The sequence below is a fragment of the Vespa crabro genome, chromosome 17 (assembly GCF_910589235.1).
Source record: "Vespa crabro chromosome 17, iyVesCrab1.2, whole genome shotgun sequence".
Classification (NCBI taxonomy): Eukaryota; Metazoa; Arthropoda; class Insecta; order Hymenoptera; family Vespidae; genus Vespa; species Vespa crabro.
The window spans coordinates 1978326-2003996 of NC_060971.1; the positions used below are offsets into that span (position 1 = coordinate 1978326).

Consider the following 25671-nt stretch of genomic DNA (forward strand, 5'->3'; position numbering starts at 1 on the left):
ATGTAAATTTGTATTTGAAAATATCTATGCTTTTATTAGATTGGAACGAGTGAAAAAAAAAAAATGTGGATAACGATATTAGCTACCTAACGACAATGCAATTTCAACGTGAATGACAATTTAGCTTTGATGGTTCTGAACCGTTTCGAATAAACGACAGAGTCCAAGGGATGAAAGGGTAGAAAGCATGTTTTTATCGGAGTCCCTTCGTTCTGTCGAATACGTGCAAAGCATACGAGAGACAATTACTCACGACCCGTTTATATTTGCATTGCTTTTTCCCAACGAATTGTAGCACGATTCGAAAACTACCAACTACGACACCATTGCATCTCTCTCTCTCTCTCTCTCTCTCTCTCTCTCTCTCTTACTCTCTTCATATGTTCCTATATGTACATACATATATACCTATATGTAGGTATTTTTCTTTTTTTTCTTTTTTTTTTTGGAGCATTCGAGAATACATTCATTTACGTTCTTTTTTTTTTCTTTTTTTACCAATGTAATTTTTTAATAATATAATACTTATATTATAATAATTAATTAAATTGAATCGATTTTCAAGAATATTTATACGTACATACATCGATAGTTTATATTTCTCTGTGATGTTCGTGACATCGTAGAAAGCTCTTTTACATCATGCGAAAGATGAAAGGATCCAATTTAAAGAGATTCTTCCTTACGTTTCTTTCTTATGTCCTTTTTACCCATAGAAAGGATCTTTGAAGCTTTTATAAATCATTGTCCACCATTATTTCTGAAAGATGGGATTACGGGAAATCGGAAAAAGAATTGCTTACGTTTCTTAAAATAGTAACTACGTTTTTTAATTTAAATAGAAATAAATGAATAGAAAAAAAGAAAGAAAAGGGAAAAGAAAAAATTAAATTAAATCAAATCAAATCAAAATTAAATTAAATAAAGTAAAAAGATGGGAGAAATATTATGCATAAAAATGAATATTTTCATTTCGTTTATCAACAACAACAACAACAACAACAACAACAACAACAACAACAACTCTTTCTATCCCATACCCATTTCGAGAATGGTATGAAAAAGTTTTTTCGGAAAGAATTGACTTTTTCTACGATACTATCGATACCGACAGAAGTAATCGAATTCAGCTAAATTCCAAAATAAGTTTTCTAGTGGAACGTTTCTAAAGGAACTCCAAGGATAAAAGTTTAAATAAAGCAATTTTCGCACTTTCTTCCTTCCCATCCTCCTACTCCTCCTCTCTTCGCACTTCCTTCCTTCGTTACTTCCTTCCTTCCTTCCTTCCTTTCGAATCGAATTCGTAGTTACGACTTCGAAGTGAGGTCACGGTGCACTTTCTGATTGCGCTAGCTTGATATTAACTTTCAAGAGTTTCGATTTCATTATAAGAAACGAAACGAAACGAAACGAAACGAAACGAACGGCGGTAAGAACGAAGAAGTGTGCGTGGTCTCCTGAAAACTACTTTTGATCCATTTCATTTCTTTTTCTTCTTCCTCTTGTCTTTTCATTTTTTTTTCTATTTCTTCTTCTTCTTCTTCTTCTTTTTATTATTTCTCGAAACGTTTATTCGATTTGACAAACACGGATTGAAACCTATTAGGAGATCGTTTCTTTTTTTTTTTTTTTCTTTTTCGATAAAATGAGCGTTCGAATTATGGCATCCCATTAAAATGAAATATGAACGATGATTTAAACGTTAAAAAAAAAAAAAAAAAAAAATTAAAGAGATTAAATGCCTTTATAAAATGAATATTATAAAAAGACAACTATGTGTTAAATAGGTTAACCAATGAAAATATATCGAATTGATTTGATGAGAATAAAGTAATTCGATGATATTTTATTAGGCACGTATTTAGATTAGATTGAACTTAATTAAATTAGTTAATAATTCTTTTTTTTCGAATAGTATACGTGATATAAGAACGACAGAAGATGATCAAAATACGATTATGAATAAACAGAATTAGGCTCGATCTAAATAGCAATGAGAGATCACATTTTCAATTATATTCTTTATATTCTTTTCGCAAAATAATAAAAAGAAACAAAAAAAAAAATAAATTAATTAATTAAAATAATAATAATAATAAAAAAAAAAAAAAAAAAAAAACAGTCTAATATATATCCTAAAGTCAAAGCTACAAAAAAGGAAGAAAAATTTCCATATGAATTCAATTTAATTTGACTTTTTCTTTTGATAGCCTAATAAATATTATATTTAGAATTATAAATAGATAGCTTTTAAATTATATTGAACCACTTTATCATTGATCGCTGATAAATCAAATCATTCGATTTGACATATCTAATTCATAGAAAAAAATCGAGAAAGAGAGAAAGAGAGAGAGAGAGAGAGAGAGAAGTAGAAAATAACTTGACTTATAGACTAAATTCAACGAGGCAAAAGATCTTTATCTTTGAAAAGTTATCGTTTAAAAAGTAGACGCCGAGAAAAACATGGAAAAAAAAAGATGAAGAAGAAGAAGTAGAAGAAGAAGAAGAAGAAGATGAAGAAGAAAGGAATGATTGAAGATAGACGAAGAGGGACGATGGAAAAATTTCAGTTTCTCTGCTCATGCGAAGGGGAAAACTTTTGTAACTTTGCTTAAGTTTTCTCGACTGGAATAAAGTTAGTCCTTTTATGTTATCTAGCTAAAGAGAGGAGATGGCATGCGTCCTGAAAAGTATAGACTAAACGGTGGCTTGTCCAAAGTAAGTAGTATATATTACTAACGATGGGCGACGACATACTGCAGGATACACACGTCAAAGGCATTCCAAGTTCATCAAAATTCTCATGGATACGTAACAAGAAGAAAGAAGAAGAAGGAAGAAGAAGAAGAAGTAGAAGAAGTAGAAGTAGAAGAAAAAGAGAAAGAAAAATTTTGAAAAGGACAAACTAAAAAGGAGAAAAAAGAAAAGCAAAATAAACTCCCTTTGCCTTTTGTCCTATGTTATACACACTATGTACAGAGTCTTTTATCAAAAAGAAAGAAAACAACAAAAAAAAAAAAAGAAAAGAAAAAGAATAGAAAAGAAAAAAAAAGTAGCTCCAAACTTTAAAAAGAGTAACTTCGATATCTGTTTGAAAAGCTTCATAAATCGTGTTATGTTTATTTTATCCTTGCCAAGAGTTTCTTCTCTCTCTCTCTCTCTCTCTCTCTCTCTCTCTCTCTTTCTCTTTCTCTCATACCGGAAGCTAAAGGGAAAAAAAGGAAAAAAAAAGAAAGAAAAATGAATAAAGATTTTACGAACAATGGACAATGACAATGCCTTCGTGTCGATTACTATCATCATCCTCTATCCTTTCTTGTGACATTTCAATTGCAAATTCAGATTGAACGTTTGTCGGACTTCAAAATAACAAAGCTAATCCTTTAGCATAGCTAATGTATAATTAGAAACGATAATAGTTATTATATTCTAGGAAGTTATAATACGTATTATAGTCATAATATCATAGTTATAATAGTTAGAAACAAAAAGCCTTAAAAAGTACAATAATAATAATAATAATAATAATAATAACAATAATAATAATAATAATAACAACAACAAATAACTTTTGTTAAACGTATCGAAAACAACAAAGTCTCATTATAATTATTAATTAATCTTAACAAATAAACGAAGCTGATATGAAGAGAGAGAGAGAGAGAGAGAGAGAGAGAGAGAGAGAGAGAAAGAGGAGAGAAAAATATGCAACTAATTTATTTATTTGCGCGGATATATTGATTGGATCGGATCCAGCAAAAAGGAAAAAGGAAGAGAGAAAGAAAAATAGAAACAAACAAACAAACAAACAAGTAAAATAAATAAATATAAAAAAAAAAAAAAAATAAAAAAGAGAGAGAACGTCAACAGAACGATCGATGGCTCAAACGAAAGATTAATGCTTACGCATCGAGCGCTTATCGTATTTTTACGGGAGAATCGTCGCGATTATCTGAAAAAAATAAATATAAATAAATATATATATATATATATATATATATATATATCCTGTAAAAAATAGATAAAACGACGAAACAGGTATGTGATGGAAATGCAATAAATATTTTCTCTCTCTCTCTCTCTCTCTCTCTCTCTCTCTCTCTCTCTCTCTCTCTCTCTCTCTCTCTTTCTCTCTGTCTCTGTCCCTATCTCGGCAAAGTCAAAGCAAATATGAGGTACGCGTGATTTTATCGAAATGCAATACGCTATTCAATGGTGTCACAGGCTTTTTGTTTCTCAGCCTATCTGCCATTAAAATCACACGACAATGTCGGTTCAACTGGGGAATTAAAGCTTTTTCGTGCAAACGATAGACTAGTAGATAATAAAAAGCAAACGAACGAACCGTATGAACGAACGAACGATCGTTTTCTCTTCTTTTTTTCTTTTTTTTTTTTTTTCTTTTCTTTTCTTCCCTTATACATATTACATATAAATACGTATATGATTACGAGAAAAATGACCTAATTATAAGTAATTTAATATATTAAAAAGAAAAAGAAAAAAAGAAAAAAAAAAGAAAAGAAGAAAAAAGACACGCCATGTCGGACGATATTTTGCATTAAATTTAAAATAATTAAAAAAAAAAAAAAAAAAAAAAAAAATCGTTTCCTTTTTTCTATGATTATCAAATCATGCCAAATCAAACATTGAAATATGTCGAAAGAAAAAGTAATACGATTTGTATGACGCCTTTTTTCTTTTTTCTTTTTTTTTCTTTTCCCTTTTGTTTTTCATAATCATCGAATCGTATGTGAATAACATGTGTAAAAAAAAAAAAAAAAAAAAAAAAAAGAAATTTAAAAAGGACATTTAACGTGATCGTTTCGTTCACGAAAATCGTCAAATTATACTGTCAAGTAAAGAATTGATATATTAAAGAAATGTGACAAAAATAATAAGAAAATATATCGGTGGGACGATAAGAATCAATGCCTTCGATATATCCCGCAGCGTTTTCTGAAATTACTCGGTAAATTGGATCGGATATCGACTGTCACGAAATTTCAACTCTCTATACGCTTCTATGTATATACATATGTATCTTTATCTACCTACATGTATTTCTACGTATATTATATATATATATATATATATGTGTGTGTGTGTGTGTGTGTGTGTGTGTGGTATGTATAGTATGTATGAACGTGTCCAAACGGATGTAAGGAGTGTCCAGTTGTATTTACACGAGTAAGCTTCTCGAGGATTTTCCGTATGACGTGAAATAGCTTCTGACGGCTTTGCCGTTCAACCAACTTTTCTCGATCGTTATCTGTTCTTGAAGGAAAGTGTCACTCTAAGTACGGATTCACTTCTTCTTACTCTAAAAGATAAACTTTCCAACAAAATTTTCTCTCTCCTCTTATAAATTAGTTCGACAAAAATCAATGAACTTGTCTTCGGAGAACTTGAAAAGAAAAGAAAAAAAAAAAAAAAGAAAAAAAAAAAGAAAAAAGAAAAGAGAACAAAAAAGATAAGAAGAAAAAGAAAAATGTGGTGATAAGAAAACATAAACAAACTTCTCTACGATCTACGATCAAAAACTTATTTTAATCCAAATTATGATGGATAACATCTTCATTAAATGAAAGAAAATAAATATACGAATTTATATCCTTACACCTATTTTTTTTTTTTTCTTTATATTTATATATTCTATGAATTATATAAATTAAATAAAACTAAATCATATATAATCAATTATAACTTTTAAACTAGGTTAATATAGATTTTTTTAATATGATATGATAATGGATTTATGTAAAGTTAAAAATTATATGAATATTATATGAGATTAATGTTGTAAGATTTATCTAAGCGAACTTGGACGAAGAAAATAAAGTAAAGAAATTGAAAGATTAAAACGTATGATCGAGCAAAGTGATCAATTATTGATACTTTGTTTCTTTGTTATTCTCTCTCTCTCTCTCTCTCTCTCTCTCTCTCTCTCTCTCTCTTTTGCTCTCTTTCGTTTCACATACTCGTCTTCCTTGTAGGTTCCTCTCGAAGCAGGTAAAGGTGTACACACGCGATGAATTACTCAGCAGTCTTCAGCGAGACACCTGCTGATTCCCCGACAAAACCTACCATCAATCATATCAGCACGCCTCCCTCGTTTCTCTTGTTTCTTGGCTTAGAATAAACAACTCTAGATATATATATATATATATATATATATATATATATATATATATAAAGAGAGAGAGAGAGAGAGAGAGAGAGAGAGAAACGGATCGGTGTAGACACACTTCTCCGTTTTTTCGCTCTGAAAAATAAAACTACAAGTTTGTCGACTTTTCACGATGAATCATGAACTCTTCTCTCTTCGTGATTTATATGTATACCTTAGAAATTCTTCTTCTTCTTCTTCTTCTTCATCTTCTTCTTCTTCTTCTTCTTCTTCTTTTTTTATACATAGATCGTGTTACGTATTCTTATTAGAAAGAAGTGAAAAGAAAGGAAAAAGGAGGAGGAGGAGGAGGGGGGGGGGGGGGGGGGGGAGAGCGGTGGGAGGAAGAAAAAAAGAAGAAAAAACGAGGTCAGAAAAATTAGTTCTCGATATCCTTCGATGGAATATTTAATAAGCTAATGGAGATGAGTACGTGTGTGCACGTTATCATATTATCACGAGAGAGCAAGAGAGAAAAGAAATTTAAAAAAAGGAAAAAAAAAGAAAAAAGAAAGAAAAAGAAGAAATGAAGGATCATCGATGAAATATTCCATCGAATAAAACGCAAACGTACACACACACACACACACACACACACACACACACACACACATACATGCAAAAACAAGCACATTCATCTATTATACATAATAGAGATTATTTGAATCCAGGTCAAATCACTCTTCGGCTATTAAAAAAAAGGTTTTGTAAGGTTTATAAAAAATGAAAATCGATTATGTACATACATATGTATATTTAATTATCCGAATAATAATTTTACTTGACCTAATTTATTCGTGATTTTTATCGATGGGGAAACACTTCGGTTATGTCATTAATCGCTAAAGACAAGAATAGAAGAAGCATCGGTGGCTGGAAGAGTGGCGCGGGGTAGGGGGAGGGGGCTGGATAGTTGAAGTAATGCCTTATAAAATGAACGAGAAATCGAACCATAGAGAACGATGGCAAAAATGGAAGATGATTATTAGAACGGGAAAAGGAAGTAAACGTGAGAATGTAGACGAGAAGGAAGTGGGACGATTGACGGAGAAGAGTTAGTGGGAGGAGAAGAGAGGTGGAGAAGGGTAGAGGGACGTTAACTGTCATCGATAGTTATGATTAATGTGCAATGCTACGACACGATAACTTAATTATTATGCACTGGACGAACTACTATTTCTCTCGCCTCTTCTTTCTCTCACATATACTCTCTTTTTAACTTTTGATAATCTTCTATGATGTCCTTTATATCATGTCGAACGGTAATATTATCTCTCTTTCTCTTTCTCTTTCTCTTTCTCTCTTTTTCTTTCTCTCTCTCTCTCTCTCTCTCTCTTTTCTCTCTTTTTCTCTGTTAATAAAATAAATTTCAACCTAGATAAAATTAAAATTTTATGATATAATAATAAGAATAAATGGAGCTTATAAATGTCGGTATTAAAAGTATTTTATTTATATGGAAAAATTAATAACATGTGAAATATATATATATATATATATATATATTTATTTATTTATTTATTTATTTAAGTATTTATACGAAATCAACCTTTTGTTCTGGTTCAGAAATAACAAATAACAAGTATATGATATTTCATTGTATTTTTTATTTTACTAACAGTGGTGAAAAATTTTCTTTCGATCAATAGTAACCATCACGCTGTCATTAATTAAAATAAGTTATTGTTTCGTTTCGTTTTTTTTTTTGTTTTTTTTTCGTTTTTTTTTCTTTTTTTTTTTATATATAAAATCGGGACGCGAAACGTGTTGATTTAAATGTATATCTGTTAATTCAGAAAATTCTACAATATATTTTTTTCGAAACCGAAATGATCGAATTTCATCATTGTACTCATTCATACATACATACGCATATATTTGTATAGATATGTATATGCATATGTGTATGTATACGTGAGAATGTCCTTCTGCTTGGTTGCAAAGCTGTTAGTATGCAAATACCTTGCAATTCCATGTTGAACTTTCTTCTATAAAAGTGCAAAAAGGAATGACTGTGACACAACATAACAACACACACACACACACACACGCACACACACACACATACACGAATATCCCTTGATATGCTGACGTGAGCTTTGTGAACTTGTAAACTGAGTCTCAACGTTACTTACACTAACGTATCTTACACGAACATAGTACTAGCTGATATACATGTTCTTTATCCTTTGCATAACTTCTAGCGAAATATATATATATATGTGTGTGTGTGTGTGTGTGTATGTGTGTGATTATATTCGTCAATAAGAGATTAGAAAGAAATTCGAAATATGTTTTCCAAAGTACGGAAAGTAAATTTATTTTATAATCGTTGTGTAATTTTTGAGATTTAATAGACGGCGTAATTAATAAAAGATAATACGAGAGGCAGAGAGAAAGAGAGAGAGAGAGAGAGAGAGAGAGAAAGAGTTTTTAAAAAAGATGAATAAAAAGGAAATAAAATTAAAAGAAAACTCATTGTACTATTCGAATATTATATTCTCTTCTGTTTTTTTTTATTCATTAAATAATTTCTGCAGCTGCTAAGTTTCTACGCAATTAAACTTCTTCAAGCTTTATAAATATATATATATATATATATAAAGAAAAAAAAATAACAAAAAGTATTAACGATATTTTAAATATGAAAACTTTCGGTGAAGTTCATATCTCTATCGTTTAAAAATATTATTTTTCAAAGTTTACATAAAATACACGTATACATTATCCGATAAAATCTATTTCCCGTTCGAACAAATTCGTATCTATATAATAAATTATTTCATAAAGTATAATAAATAAATCAATAATATTTAACTGATCTCTGATAGATTACAAGAAAAAGAAGAAGAAAAAAAAGAAGAAAAGGAAGGAAGAAGAAACAAACGAGTACGAAAGAACAAAAAAAAAAAAAAAGAGAGAGAGAAAGAAAAAAGTAAAACAGAGACGTGTAAGAGAAATCAGAAAATATAAGTGAATTAAATTTAATTAATAACAAATTAGTATTGATTAAACGATGAAAATGCAAACAATTCAAAGAGAGAATACCAACGAAAATAATGAGTTAGGTCATTGTATGTAATACTTGCAATTATGCAGTAGGAAATCCAGAATGCAATATCGTTACTATCTAGGTACGTATATAGTTATACAAAGAGAAAGAGAGACAGAGATAGAGAGAGAGAGAGAGAGAGAGAGAAAGAGACAAAGAGAGAGAGAGATAGAGAGAAAGAGAGACAGAGATAGAGATAGAGAAAGAGAGAAAGAGAAAGAGAGAGAGAGAGAGAGAGAGAGAAAGAGAGAGAGAGAGAGAGAGTATACGAAGCGAATTCTGCCATTTCTGTGGCACGCTCGATTACATTGGAATAAACGGTAAGCACGAATAGTCAATTTTCAACGAGCAAGTGGCCACTGAAACACGAAGCCACGTGGAAATCATTTGACGCGGTAGACAGAACACAGTTGGTATGTAGTATTCGCTTACCTTCCACCAAATTGTGACTTCGTTTTCCCTCTTTAAATACAACAACTGAAATGATTTGGTTCGTCCACTTGCTTTCGTCTCATTATCATCTTACTATTATATATGTTAAGTAAATTTGTATACATACATACATACATACATACACGTATATATATATATATATATATATATATATATATATATATATAGAAAGAGAAAGAGAAAGAGAGAGACAGAGAGAGAGAGAGAGAGAAATATTACATTGCTATCCTTTGTTTATGGTATGTTCATTTTATGCAAGTTTCACGAAATGAAATGAAATTTTACCTATTAATAAAATCTAACGAAACGATTTTTACATCATTTCGTTTCAAAATTTCCTCTTGTCTTTCTTTTTTTCTCTTTTTTTTTTTTTTTTTTTTAGTTCTTTCGTACTCGTCCGTTTTTCCTTCCTTCCTTTTCTTCTTCTTCTTCTTCTTTTATCTTGTAATTTATTGTAGATCAATTAAATATCATTGATTTATTTATTATTTTATTTAGAGAGATCTTTTTGAGATATACTTCGTGAGATATTAATATTAATAAAAATGAATGCAATATAAATTTCAAAAGAGTTATTATCTTTTATCCTAGATCATTAGAAATAATACGTAGTAAAGATATATCTGTACCGTCTCGTATAACGTTAAGAGATAGACTGACTTTGTCTGAAAGTGATCGCCCAATGTTAATGATCGATCGATAACTTTGTTTATCTCTTTGACATTCCTTTTCTTTTATGTATATTTACAATCGCATTATATAAATTCCAGAAAGTAGAAAGGAATAATATCCAAGATTAATGCCCATCAAGAACATTGAGATTAAATATATATATATATATATGTACTCTTACTGCGACATCATTTTCTAATTTATAAAATTCAATGTACTTATGCATATTGAATAAAGTATTATTTTAAATAATATAATCTTTTATATAAAATGTATTTATTATATAATCTTTTTCTTCCTTTTGTTTTTAGTATTTTAATACGATTTATTGTACAAATTCAGAATGAATTATTATTTTAAAATCAATCATCATCAAGTATATATGCATATATATATATATATATATATATATATGTATGTGTGTGTGTGTGTGTGGGTGCGTGTGGGTGTGTGTGGGTGTGTGTGAATGTATCATCATTGTACGTATCATAGTTTCCTTGTACATACACCCATATGTATAGATCTAATTATGCAAATTAAAATTATTAACTATGATAAATCGTCATCATGTAATTATGCATGATATCGTAATTTTCTTTTCATATGATTCCAATCTCTTCAATGAAAATGAAATATATTATTATTTGAAATAAATTTTGATTGATTAAAAATTACAGATATTGTTCGTTTTATATTTCACATTGCTCACCGTACGAGCTCTGTTAAATTATTATTAAAGGATAAATTCATATTTATTGACGTTATTGTACGAAATCGATAAATTATGGGTACGTTGTTTCGATAAAAAAAAAAAAGGAAAAAAAAAAAAAAAAGAAAAAAAAAGGAAGGAAGAAGGAAGAAGGTGAAAGAAGAAAATGTGAGGAAAAAACGAATCAATGTAAACGATTAATCGAAGGAAGTAGCCATTTTATTGAAATACCCCGAAGCTAACGAAATACCGTGTCTCGATTGAAGCGAGATCATTCGTCGCGCCGCAAGCCAAATCCCTTTTCATCTAAATCCGATGGCCACAGAGACCCTTTGGAGATTCAACCGAGCCGTTAACGTGAAATCTCGTGCACGCTCAATTACATTCGAATGAGCCACGAATGACCAAACGAGAGAGAGAGAGAGAGAGAAAGAGAGAGAGAGAGAGAGAGAGAGAGAGAGAGAGAGAGAGAGAGAGAGAGAGAGAATAAGATTATTCTCGAGTCTATCAAAATAATTGGCAAATTCTATCTCCTTTCTATATAAATTTCTATAAAAATATTATATTGTAATAATATATTAAAAAAAAAAAAAAAAAAAAAAAAAAAAAAGAAAAAAGAAGAAAAATAAAAGATATTCGCTTATGTAATTATAACGTATTAATATTTAATACATAAACAATTATGATTGTATAAAATTTTTTATTTCCTTACTGTCTACTCGATATATATATATATATATATATATATATATAAAAATTGAATTGAATTAAATTTTATTAAAATTCAACTTTTTCTTCTTTTTTTTCGGATTTTTTTTTTTCTTTTTTTTTTTTTTTTAAACACGATTCATACACATATTTCATTGATATTCGATTTCGAAGTTTCATCGAATTTGTAAGTAGTGCAATTTTCTTTTTTTTTTCCTTTTTTTTTATTCTTATCTATTCTATTTTTTTCCGTTTTTTTTTTTTTTTTTTTTTTTTTAAACACGATTCATACAAATATTTCATTGATATTCGATTTCGAAGTTTCATCGAATTTGTAAGTAGTGCAATTTTCTTTTTTTTTTTTCTTTTTTTTATTCTTATCTATTCTATTTTTTTCCGTTCCTTTTTTCTTTCTTTTTTTACACGATTCATACAAATATTTCATTGATATTCGATTTCGAAGTTTCATCGAATTTGTAAGTAGTGCAATTCTATTTTTTTTTTCCTTTTTTTTTTTTTTATTCTCATCTATTCTATTTTTTTTCTTTTTTTTTTTTTTTTTCTTTTTTTTTTCTTCGACAAAACTTCTAACATTCCATGTGATCATCATGCGTTACTCATAGATTTTAGAAAAAAAAATACTAATGAGAAATTCTAAATATATTTGAATACATTTATCCTTACGTTACTATATTTACTATCGAAGTATCAGCTATCTATTTGACTGTCTACTAAGATGTAGGTCCTAATGGTACGGTCACTAATGCTAAATTATTCGAGATTATAGCTTGTATCCATTACCGACAGATACACATTATACACGCACATACACACACACACACACACACACACACACACACACACACACGTACTTACACACACATATACACGTAATACCTGTTCGCGAGTCATAAACTTCTGATCGGACAAGTACGTAGAACACGAGAATGATGTCGCGATGTTCTTTATTTCTTAACTTGAACATTTTAAGGGTATAACGACGGGACAAGTTTATCTGAAAACATTGTAAAATGTAGTGAAAGGTCAATGAAAAAACTTGAAGAAGAAAATGAAAGAAAACTTCAAGTGAAACTTTTGAGTTACTCCGACCATAAAGAAGGGGGAAAAATAAAATGAGACAAAAAAAATCTGCTCGTCGTATTTATCCAACTTTATTTTTATACTTTTATCCTTTTTTTTTCTCTTTTCGATTTTTTCTCTTTTTCTTTTTTTCTTTTTTTCTTTCGTTCTAAAAATAACGAGATTGATGAGAAAAGCTTTCGCGTGAAAATGAAAATGATTATGAAAAGTGGTCTAATATAAAGATCCTAAAGTTAAGTGTAATCAGAAAAGAAGTATTACTTTTTGGGAATAAATATATCTATTTATTTCATTTTATATTTTTTTTTTTGGTGCTTGTCGTTATGAAAAAAAAAAAAAAACGAAAAAAAGAAAGAAAGAAAAAGAAAAAAAATTCAATATTACAATATCCAAGAGTATCAAAAATTAATATATCAGGATAAAAAATATATGACTTATTGTTGGTCCACTATCATAATTGATTTGAGATCGTTTACTCGAATAATTATTATATAAAACTTTCATCATATCGGTTGAAAATCAAAAGGATTTTATTTAATGTTATGAGAGACCAAATACTACATAAATTATTAAATTAATTAAACCGAACGTGTCAAACGAATCGAATAAAATTTTATATTTCTCTTTGATGAATTTTCTAGAGAGAGAAAGAGAGAGAAAGAGAGAGAGAGAGAGAGAGAGAGAGAGAGAGAGAGAGAGAGAATGAGAGAATGAGAGAAAGATTTAATTATGCCAATAAAAGCCTTCATTTATTTTCTCGTCAAATATTTCTACATAATTATTATTAAAATTAATATGAATACCCGTATCTAATATATACCTAAATATATTGTTGTAATTAATATTACATATAATTTAATATTATTAATAAAACATTATGCTTTTCATTTTCTATTTCATCATAATAATAATAAAACAAAATCTACGAAGAAACCTAAAGAAATAGTTCGAGTGGTGTTACATATTATTCGTCTGGATGGATATTTCAAATACGAAAAAGATGATTGGCTAGAAGACTATAAAAAGTTTTCTTTTCCGATATTCCTTAGAAAAAGAGATTCGACCAAGGAACAAGAATTTTATCGTCGTCCTTTCCAATATAGAACGAGGGCCACTGTTTTCACGAGTTCCTCTTTCTTCGACACTTTCGATATGTCCTTTCTTATCGATACATCGAACATTTTTCGAGAGAGTGAAAGAGATAGAGAGATATAAAAAGCGAGAGAGAAAGAAATAGAGAGAGAAAGAGAGAGAGAGAGAGAGATAGTTACCTTTCTCTCTTTTACGATTAAAAAGTTACTTTACTTTTCGACAGGAATTTGGGATTACTTATTGAGTTTTTGGAAAATATTATTTACAAATAAAATGTATTTACTCTCTCATTTGAAATCCATTTCAATTCTCCATTGACAAGCAGTGCGACGTACAATGAGCCGTAATGACTATTCCAACGTTTACCTGAAATCGACGTAAATTTTCAACCCTCGAGGTATATATATTTAACAGTAACGCTATTCACAAATGTACCCTTGATTACCATCAATGTTGCTGACATAAACTTTAATTAAAGGACCTATTGTACACGATTACCACATTGATTTCCGTATTTCAACGATTTCGATCCGCCTATTTGATATAAACATTAATTTCTCGTATTTATAAACGTATAAAAAAGAAAGGGTGGCGGGACGGGGGGGAGGTTAAATAATGTACAACCTGACTGAAAGAAAAATCACTCTGAAAATGAGAAAAAGGGGGAAACAAAAGGAGATTTATCGAAGAGAATTCTTATATATCGAATGACATGAAAGAAAAAAAAAAAAAATAAAAGAAAAAAAAGAAAAAGAAAAAAGAAAGAGAAAAACAGAAAAAGAAAAATGAAAGAGAAAAAACAAAGAGAAATATGAAATTTCAAAGAAAGAAAAAAAGAATAGAAAAACGCGAATAAAATAATTCACTTAATAATTTGAGATAGGATATAATGGAAAAAAAAAAAAAATGAAAGAAAAGTATCTTTCGTTTCATTTCACGATGATAATTAAATCCGATTGATTAATCCGAGAATACGAATTTTTCTGCTCTTCTTTTTTTTTTTTTTTTTTTTTTTTTTCTAATAATAATAATAACAGCAAAAACTTAGCGAACGTTATCGTTTGGTTGATATATTTAAAGATACAAAAAATAGACAGGAGGAAAAAAAGAGAAAAGGAAAATCTGACGATACTATAATAAAACAATCGCGCTTGATCCTTATCAAGGTAGTTTAATCTATCGAGGTCCAAAATTTAATACGTTGAAACAATAATGAATTTTAAAAATAAAAAAATAATGGGAATCTTTAAAAAAGATTTGAACGTATCGATGGATTTATGAATAAAATGATAAAGTTATGCTGTATAGACGATAGAGAAAAGAAGGAGGAGGAGGAGGAGGAGGAGGAGTCGAAGAAGGAGAAGGACAAAGAGGAAAAGGAAGAGGGAAGAGGGAAGAGGGAAGAGAGGATGATCCCTAGAAGCCTTCTGGCTGATCTAATTTGCTTCGAGTCGCGTTTTAGTAATGTTAAGCTACTAGAGTGGTAGCCGAATATCGTGGAACGTCGTCTCAGGAGAATATACGGGAGTAATTAAATGCGTGGTTAACGAGAACGTGATCGAGCGAATGATTCCTCTTGGTAATTTCTCGGAGCATCTACTACACACACACACACACACACACACACACACACACATATATACACATACAGAGGAAAACATAAAGATAGACATGTACGTTCGCACGCACTAACATAAACATTTTTAGAATAAGAATCTTGAAAAAATGTAAATGATTTAATACGTATTTATTTAGATATAAATCCATATGCAATATTATTAAATATTTATTGGATCAATAAATAAAAAGATCAATAAATAAAATTTCACTGTTTCATTATATATTCAAATAAATGATAATATTCAATATTTTCTTATCGCAAAATTACGATATACTATATAAATACGTCTCATTAGTATTGGATTTAATGTTGAATTAAGTAATGTACAATATTTGTAGTATTTTAAATCGAAATATATATAATACTATATGTAATATCTTTTTATAAAAAGGAAAAATTGCATCTTAATACAGCGTAGTATCGTTTTTTGATTGAAGTCACAGTAAATAATGACAAAATTATTATTACTATTATTATTATTATTTAAAATCGAAAAATATATATTAGACTGTACATTATATACTTTTGATCGAACTCGTCAATCTAATATATCTACATAAACACACACACACACACACACACACATATATATATATATATATATATATATATATATATATGTTTTAATGATTGAAAATGCTAACTTAAGCAGGAGCAAAGCCCAAAAGATAATTAGGGTACACACACGTGATAGTTTGAATTTGTTTTGCACGGAAGAGATGCGAAATCCTTATATACTTGACGATACTCGTTAGAACAACCGTTACCTACTGATAGCGGGCCATTAAGAGAAGTTTCGGCTGTACGATTCAATTACCAAGCTCTCTCTCCCCTCTCTTTTAATTGCACCTGTCTATCCGGAATTCACTTCCATTCCTTACCACGACTGTGCATAAGAGAAAGAGAGAGAGAAAGATAGAGAGAAAGAGAGAGAGAAAGAAATAGAATGGGTGAGTTTCTGCTGATACCGATGTAACTTTATAATTATTACTTACTCGCAAAATCTTTACCAGAAAAGTAATTAAAAATGCTTAAGCCGTCGATACGAAGACCGCGAAAGAGAGAGAGAGAGAGAGAGAGAGAGAGAGAGATCCTCCATCTCATTCTTTTTTATTTTTTCTTTATTTCCTTTACTATTTCTTTTTTCTTTATCTTCGATCGAAATCCAATGTCTCTTAATTAACTTAATGATACATAGCTATATATATATATATATATATATATATATATATAAAACTTTTGATTCGAAGTCGAAGTAGAAAAGTTGAGAAAGTTTTGAACGAAATTCTGATATAAAAAATTATAATAATTAAAAAAGAAATCTAATGTACCTTTTTTCCCTTCTTTTTTGTTTTTTTTTTTTTTTCTTTTTTTTTTTGATAAGAATATAAGTTAAAGTACATTTAATCGATATATCGACGATCGATGATAATAAAACGATACCACAAAATACTCGCGAATTTTAATTATATCGACGATCGATTTTTACTTCATCTCTACGCGGTTAACCACACCACTGGTTATTTTATTATTCTTTTTTTATTTCTTTCTTTCATTCTTTCTTTTTTTCTTTTCTTTTTTCTTCATCATCGTGTCACCATCTCTTCCGTATTTTAACCATTCTTCTTCATATCTATCGAGTACGTGAGTTCGGAGTAATGAGAATGATTTATTAAACGATAAGGTCAGTGAAACAAGAAGAAGAAGAAAAAAAAGAAAGAAAGAAAAAGAAAAAGAAGAAGAAGAACAAGAAGAACAAGAAAAGGATACTTCTTATCTCTAATGAAGAGAAATTAAATCGTTCTTGAAAAGATTAAAGATGAAAATAATCTTTGCTTTTCGCCTTGATAAATTAAAATCAATCTTATAATTCTCAACGAGATCAATTTAAAAACTATTCTCTTTCTCTCGAATTATTAATACAGAAAATATATTATGTATATTTTATATATATATATATATATATATATATATATATATATAAATCTTCTCAATAAAATTTTCAACTACTGCTATCTCTTTCTATAACTCGATAATTTTCCACAATTCAATTAAATCGAGTTTGCCTTGGTGGTAGGGTACGTAGGTACGTAGAAAAATAGGTAGGTAGGTAGGTAGGTAGGTACCATCAATTTTTCCCATTAAATTTCATCAAGTATAACGCGAGAAAGTGGCAATTTAAAACGATGATCCTGGTATCGTATCGGCCCTGTGTAAAAACGATATCAATCAAAATTTATAATAAAAAGTAAACAATCATTTTAATCGCCAATCGAGATCACCAATCAAGATTAAAATTCGTTTATATAAGTTTCATGAAAATAATGTAAAGCAACATTTTCCACGTGAACGTATTGAAAAATATATTAATATAAATTCGTAATTTGAGAAATTATTGTGTTCAACTAAAACTTTATTTCTCTCTCTCTCTCTCTCTATCTATTTCTCTCTCTCTTCTCGTTCTCGTTGCTGAGATTCGCAGACACTTCTGACGGCACATTTCGAGAATCGTCGGAGGCTACGCCTCAAGGGCTCTTTGTGCTTACGTTCTGCAGACAACGCATACTTGCGGCGAGTAAACTAATGAAAGCATAATTAATGGCGGTGCTGTTGCTGCAGCCAGTGCTAAGGGTCATTTGCGGCCATTTGCATAGAGAGATCATTCTTTTAAACAAATGTAACTAGCACAATCTCGCGTAACCACTTTCCAAGTGATCCCCATCCTTTGTCCTTTTTTCTTTATTTTTACCTATTAGTTTCACCGGAAAACGAAAATTCCTTTTTTATTTTTCTTCTTCTTCTTTTTTCTTTTTTTTTCCTTTCTTTTCCTTTTTTTTTTTCTTTTTCTTATAGTCATGCTCTTTACTCTTCTCTCTTTCTTCTCTTTATTTTCAACGTCAATACACGAGTAATCAAAAATTATTTTCTTCATTTTATTCGAATCCAAAAGCGGGGAGTAAAATTTTCGGTTAAAAAAAAAAAAAAAAAAAAAAGAAAGAAGAAACAAAAAAGCGCTGTTAATTGGAAAAATGGTTTAACAGCGAACACCTCTCTCTCTCTCTCTCTATTCCCGTCATCGTCCCCCGCTCTGTCTTAAAAAAAAAAAAAAAAAAAAAAAAAGAAAAAAAAATTAGAAATGATCGAAAAGACGAAAAGAAGAGAGAGAGAGAGAGAGAGAGAGAGAGAGGGGGGAAAAGAAACAGAGAGAGAGAGAGAGAGAGAGACACTCTCGTTTCCTTTTGATGATCGCAAAAAAAGAAAAAAGCTTGCGTTACGTGGAGTCTGCGTCTAATTAGTAAAATCAATATGAAAATCCCGAGATTAAACGGAGCAAGCGTGACAAGATTCGCGTAGATGCACAGCGTAAAGTTAATAAGAGCAAAGTTCCCGTCGCGTCGTCCCGAATCCCATGGGATATAACGACTATTTCTATCTCTCTTTCTCTCTCTCTCTCTCTCTCTCTCTCTCTCTCTCTCATTCTCTTTTTCCATTCTCTGTGTCCTTCAACCAAATTTCTCTTTATCCTGTAGAAGTAAAATCTCGGAAATCGTTTCGTTCATTCATAGTAATTATTACCAACTGACTGCTTCGCTCGAGAATTTTGATCATTACATTCGTTTAATTATCATCATACCTTCTATCTATCCTTCTCTCTCCCTCCCTCTCTCTCTCTCTCTCTCTCTCTCTCTCTCTCTCTCTATGTTTTAGTCTTTTACAGAATACTATGGGACGTGGCTAATTCATTAAAAGACGATATCATCAATCGATTCGATTGGATACAATAAGTTCTTTACGTTTGAACGAAAAAGACATCGAAAATCGTACCTCTATCGGGAACATCGAGATATCGTTTGAAAGAGAGAAAGAGAGAATGAGCGAACTAAAGAAAGAAAGAAAGAAAGAAAAAGAGAGAGAGAGAGAGAGAGAGGGAGAGAGAGAGAGGGAGAAAGAGAGAGAATGCTGGTGTAGAATGCGGTGTGCGGTCAGCATTACCCACCCAAGCACTGTCAGCACCTACCCTAATCGCCGTTTTTGTCGTCGGCGACCATTTCTCTTGTCTCCGTTTCCACCTCTCTCTCTCTCCTTCTCTTTCTTTCTCTCCTTCTTCCTATTCTCTTCTCCCTTCTTCCCTTGGCCTATGCTCACCCTCATCCCATCACATACGACCTCACCTCTTTTCTCACGCTTTAACACTCACCGAAGCTTTTCGTATCACCACGTACGAGAGAGATCGAGTATTTTTTTCGAATCGTGTGACTACACATTGTCACTATCCAACTCATTTTCTCACCACTCGATCTGATTCTTTACTTCCGTCCACACTATTCCACTGTTAGAGTAATTTTCTTTCTTTTTCTTTTTCTTTCTTTTTCTTTTTCTTTCTGTGTATGTGTGTGTGTTTTTTTTGTTTGTTTTTATCTATATCATTCTCTCTTACTCTCTCTCTCTCTCTCTCTCTCTCTCTCTCTCTCTCTCTCTCTCTTTTTTTTTTTTTTTTTCTTTTTTCTATTTTTATTTTCTTCATTGCTATCGTCGTTTTAATTAAATTCAAGGGATAACGATTGGATTGTTTCTAACGTATGCAATTCAATTGCATTCGATTTGACTTAGTTTAGATTGATGCATAATAAACATTATAATTGATCCGTATTCAAAAATAATGTTAATTAAATTCATATAAATTACCTTAAAGAATTTTCTCATATGAAGTAGTAAATAAATTGAATTATCTCGTGTGTATAAGTATAGATCGTGTAGGATGATAAGAGGAGATGGAGAGAGAGAGGGAGAAGAGAGAGGAAGAAGTTTAATGGATATGCAAAGGAATATCGTATAAGTTGAGAGTGTCACTCGTAGTAATCCCCAAGGGTCATATCTCTACCCCAGCAAAGGGACAACAGCTTACCTGAAATAGTGAGGGAGAGAGAGAGAGAGAGAGAGAGAGAGAGAGAAAGATGACGAAATATTAATGGTATTTTTAAAGTTTCAACGACGATGTGTCATATGAAATAAATTAACTTTATAAATCCGTACTCTTTCGATCATCATAAAACTTTAAATGAAGACATTTACTTATCCATATTTTTTTATTTCAAATATATAACACGAACAAATAGTAATAACAACAACAACAACAACAACAACAATAATAATAATAATAATAATAATAATAATAATAATAATAATAATAATGATAAAAATAATAAAAGAACAAAAATAACTAAATCCCATCGTAATCTCGGTAGAATATTTTTGAAAAATATCTCAAGATTTTAAATAAGAAGAAAGGATGAGAAATTCTCGAGAAAAAATACGCTCGACGTGGCTCGAGAATTAGTGGGAGAGAGAGAAGAAAAGAACAAGGATTCTTACGAAGACGAGAGAAAGAAAGAAAGAAAGAAAGAAAGAAAGAAAGAAAGAAAGAAAGAAAGAAAGAAAGAAAGAGACTGATCAGATAAACAGACAGACAGAAAGAAATAGAGAAAGAGGGAGAGAAAGGGAGAGAGAGAGAGAGAGAGAGAGAGAGAGAGAGAGAGAGAGTGCTAGGGATGCAAATCACCGCGGAGACTCGAAGCGCGAAATTGCGGAAACCCTCGGGCGTTTCGTTCGTTTCGTGTATTCGCGCTTGCCAACGTCGCGTCGGTCCACGGAGAATTGCAAATTCTCGCTGGTAAAAGTGGGCGACGACGATCGAACGTCAACCAGTTTGCTCTCTTGCTTCTACTCTTACTTTTGCTCTTGCTTTTGCTCTTGCTCTTGCTCTTGTTATTGCTCTTGCTCTTGCTCTTGTTATTGCTCTTGCTCTTGCTCTTGCTCTTGCTCTCTCTCTCTCTCTCTCTCTCTCTCTCTCTCTCTGTTTTTTCTTTTTTTTTATTTTCTTGGTCTTTCGTGAAGTTGCTTTGAAAGGTTTTTACCTGCGTCTGACACGACGGAATAAAATTCGTTCGGTACAAAGAGATCACGAGATCTCTCTCTCTCTCTCTCTCTCTCTCTCTCTCTATATATATATATATATATATATATATATATATATATATATATGTACCACGGTATACCACTTTACCTATCGATAATAGTCCGATCAATTTCAAGATATCGATACTACTCTAACCACTTTTCCTTTTTTTTTTCTTCTTCTTTTACATATAACAATTTCTTAGAATCCTGAACGTTTTGACAATCCCTGACGAATCCGTCGTGTTTCTTACGTTTCAATGATCCCAAAGTATTTATTTTCTATCTCACAAAGACAATTCTTTCTCATCTATTAAGAATTATTATTTTTCTACTTTTTCCTTGTCCTTTTTTTCTACCCCTCCCCCCCTTCCCTTCCCTTCTTTTTTATTTCTTTTCCTTTTTTTCTCCTTTTCTTTCTTTTCCTCCTGGTTTTTTTTTTCTCGTTCCCTCCCGAGGCTATCTATTATGTATAATCATGAACGATCGCGTAGTAACGAAAAGCGCTTTTACAGAATAATTTCAGAGAAAGAGAGAAAGAGAGAAAAAGAACGAGAGAAAGAACGAGAGAAAGAGAGAGAGAGAGAGAGAGAGAGAGAGAGGAAAAGAGAGAGAAAGCAAGAACGTCTTCTCGTTATTTTCTCTTGTCCGAATGAATATCTTTCAATTACTCTCATTATTCCTAGGAAATTATTATCAAAAAGAAAGAATTATAATTCTATATTTACGATGTACAATCCGTCGAGGAAATATTGTAACTTTTTATTTTTACATTTACTAACTTCTCTTTTATTTTTATTTTTTCCTTTTTTTTTTATTTTTACAAAATATTCCGACATTTGCAGGGTTACTAATAATAATACATAATAATAACTTATTATATCATAATATAATAGAAATTAATGAAATATCTCAAAATATAAATGTACTAATATTTCTTTTTTTCTTTTTTTCTTTTTTTTTTTTGTATTCATCCAATAAAATACATTCATATTTGTAAAATTATTAATAAAATTATTGATTCCCGAGTTATTCGAGAAATTAATTGTATTACGATCGAAATTGGACGAGTCAAGGGAATGAGGAAAAAAGAATAAAAAGGGAAAAGAGAAAAAAACAAAAAGTAGAGTAAAAGAAAAAGAAAAAGAAGAGAAAATATACTTTTCTAGTATTCGCAAGAGGTATCATTTTCCAATCTGACCAGGAAAACAGTATGGCATGGTTATATTATGGGCCAGCATACTCATAGCTATACACTACTTTCCGCTTCGTTATTAACGCAGAACGCGCCTTTCGGTTCTCCAACGTTCCTGAAAAGCACTCTATCTTCTTCCACGGTTTTCGGAGGAGCTCGAATATCAGCAACCGTTTTCAACGACGAGAGAGAAGCGGCGAAGTAGAGAGAGAGAGAGAGAGAGAGAGAGAGGAGAATGGTAGGTCCACTTGAACTATTTTCACATTGCTCTCTACTACCTCCAACAGATAATAGAAAAAACCTCACGGTTCGTGAGTTCCAAACGTTACGGATATGGAAGAAAAGTAACGAGAATAAAAGAGAACCAAATGGAAAAATAACAGAAGACAAAAGTCTTATAAATCTTTAAGCCTATATATTTTCATATAAGTACGATAAGATTGTAAATCGATCTAATCGATAACGTAAACTTGTCAACAATACACAATCCGAAGGATCTAAACTTTGTTGAGAAATTATACGAAAGAGAAGGGGAGAAAGAGAGAGAGAGAGAGAGAGAGAGAGAGAGAGAGAGAGAGAGAGAGAGAGAGACAAAGAGAAAGAGAAGTATAAATGTTGGGGTATAATAAATAACGACGATAGAAACTTCGAACAATAAGATAAGTGCGAGAGAAGGACAATAGTATTGAAAACGAGCTGAGGGTACCTTTACAATGGATCCGAACTCTCTTATGCGTATACGAAAGAATAATTATTGCCTTCTTGATATATAGATTATCGTAATGGTATCGTGGACAATATTATTACAATTCTATCTTAACAATCTTACTTTCAGAATGACATGCAAAACACCCTTTCTTGCTTTTCTTTTATCTTTTATCCTTTTTCTTCTCTCTTTTTCTTTTTTTTGTTTTTTTCTTTTTTTTTCTTTGGATCCTTCTTAAAATCGCGTTGTTGAAAGATGAAGAGACGCGTTTGTAGGAGTCTCTAAAGAAATCTCAATGAATGATTATTATTCGTAAGAAAAAGAAATGTCCCTATGTTCCCCCCTAGTCTATCTTACATCTTGCAATCTTTGTTACGTAACAACGTGGAACTAAAGAGAAAAAAAAAGAGAGAAAGAGAGAGAGAGAGAGAGAGAGAGAGAAAATTGATTATCTCATGAGATAATAAGTTTTACAAAAAGGGATTTTTAGGATAGGGCTCGTTCCTACGTTAAATTGATTCGACGAATTGGTCGAGAACATTGCCCGAGGACATCGAAAAATGATTCTTTACGAAAGAAAATTGTGTAGTGTTTTCGTGTTTGTCATATATCCTCCTATCCCCTAGTCCCCGAGCGTATACCCTGTTACGTTGACTTAACCAGAGACGTTCGCTTGTGCAATGGTAAAAGCTATTCCATCGTCGAACAAGTCCACGAACTAGGTAGTATCGTGCGAATGCGTATGTGTATATGGTACTACGTTCCTGTTACTGTTGTTATTGTTGTTGGTTGTTGGTTGTTGGTTGTTGTTGTTGCTTTGCTTTGCTTCGCTTCGCTTTTGCCTCTTTCGTTCTTCGATCCGACGTGATGTTTTCTGCGTCATCGGTCCGCAAAAAAAAAAAAGAAAAAAAAGAAAAAAGAGAGAGAAAGAGAGAACGATACATCGATCGAGAGCTTTTCAACGTCGAGAAGAAGAATCAACTTTCACGAAAGAGAGAGAGAGAGAGAGAGAGAGAGAGAGAAAGAGGGAGAGAGGGAGGGAGAATAGTCTATCGATGACTTCGAAAGTAATTATCGAGAGAAAAATCATTCGATGGTTAATTGAAACGTTGATTATTTTATGAAATTATTATTTTGAATCGTTCATTAACACTAGAAAGATTGAAACTTTGTATATACCTATATTGCCCAAAAGCAGTCAAAATTACAGCATTGTGAACGAATAATTAATGTGTTTGGAAATTTGTTTAAAATTTATTTTTAATATTTTTTATATTATTTACAGTTATATAACAAGTTATTAGTAAATATTAACGTTAAAAAAAAATTCTAAGAAATTGTGTCATTATAATACATAATCGTTTTTCTAATTGAAATTAAAAAGCTGTCAAAATGATTTCCTTGGGCAATCTAGTGTTAATCTCGACGCAAACAATCTGTACGATCTGGATTTATTATTATTATTATTATTATTATTATTATTATTATTATTATTATTATTATTATTATTATTATTATTATTATTATTATTATTAATATTAATATTAATATTATTATTATTAATATTAATTAATTAATTCTTTATTAATAAATCTATTCATTTGGTTTTTGTTATACATTTTTATTCTTATTCTTATATATATATATATATATATATATATATATATATATATATGTATATATTGTAATGAAAATGTAATTTAAGGTAAATTGTATCGAAAATGTCTTTTTCAAAGTCGATGTTTAACTATTCCTTTCTTTTCTCTTTCATTGTTGTCTAGAATCAATGCGTTAATGAATCGAGTCGAGCTTATAGAGAATTTTACAAAACTAAAGTAATATTTTGCTACGATAATGACCGGAGAATTTCTCATCTTCGGAGGGTGTAAAAGAGAGAGAGAGAGAGAGAGAGAGAGAGAGAAAGAGAGAGACCGAATGTTCCTTTCCAGAATTCAATTATAATCGACTTCTGCATTTCTATTTCTCTCTTTCTCTTTCTTTTTCTCTCTTTCTCTCTCTCTTTCTCTCTCTCTCTCTCTGTCTTTCTGTTGGCAGCACGACGAATGAAATTCAATAGCGGGTATTATCTATGCGAAACGATGGAAAAATATCAATTTTCTCGTTTTCCCTTAACACCGGGTGCCTGCTGCCTCAACAATGGAACCACGGACCGAGTGAATGCACTTTCAAACGAATTGTTTCCGAAGAACGTGACCGATTGAAAAGCGATAGAAG

At 30.7% G+C, this 25671-nt stretch overlaps 1 protein-coding gene and 1 long non-coding RNA gene across 8 annotated transcripts in view; both read right to left on the reverse strand.

Annotated features, from left to right (window-relative positions):
* LOC124429970 (fasciclin-3) overlaps positions 1 to 25671 on the reverse strand; it is a 304558-nt gene that overhangs the window by 99945 nt on the left and 178942 nt on the right. The gene's annotated exons all lie outside the window — the stretch shown is intronic.
* The window catches only part of LOC124429973, a 121248-nt gene that overhangs the window by 48643 nt on the left and 46934 nt on the right, over positions 1 to 25671 (reverse strand). The window lies entirely within an intron of this gene.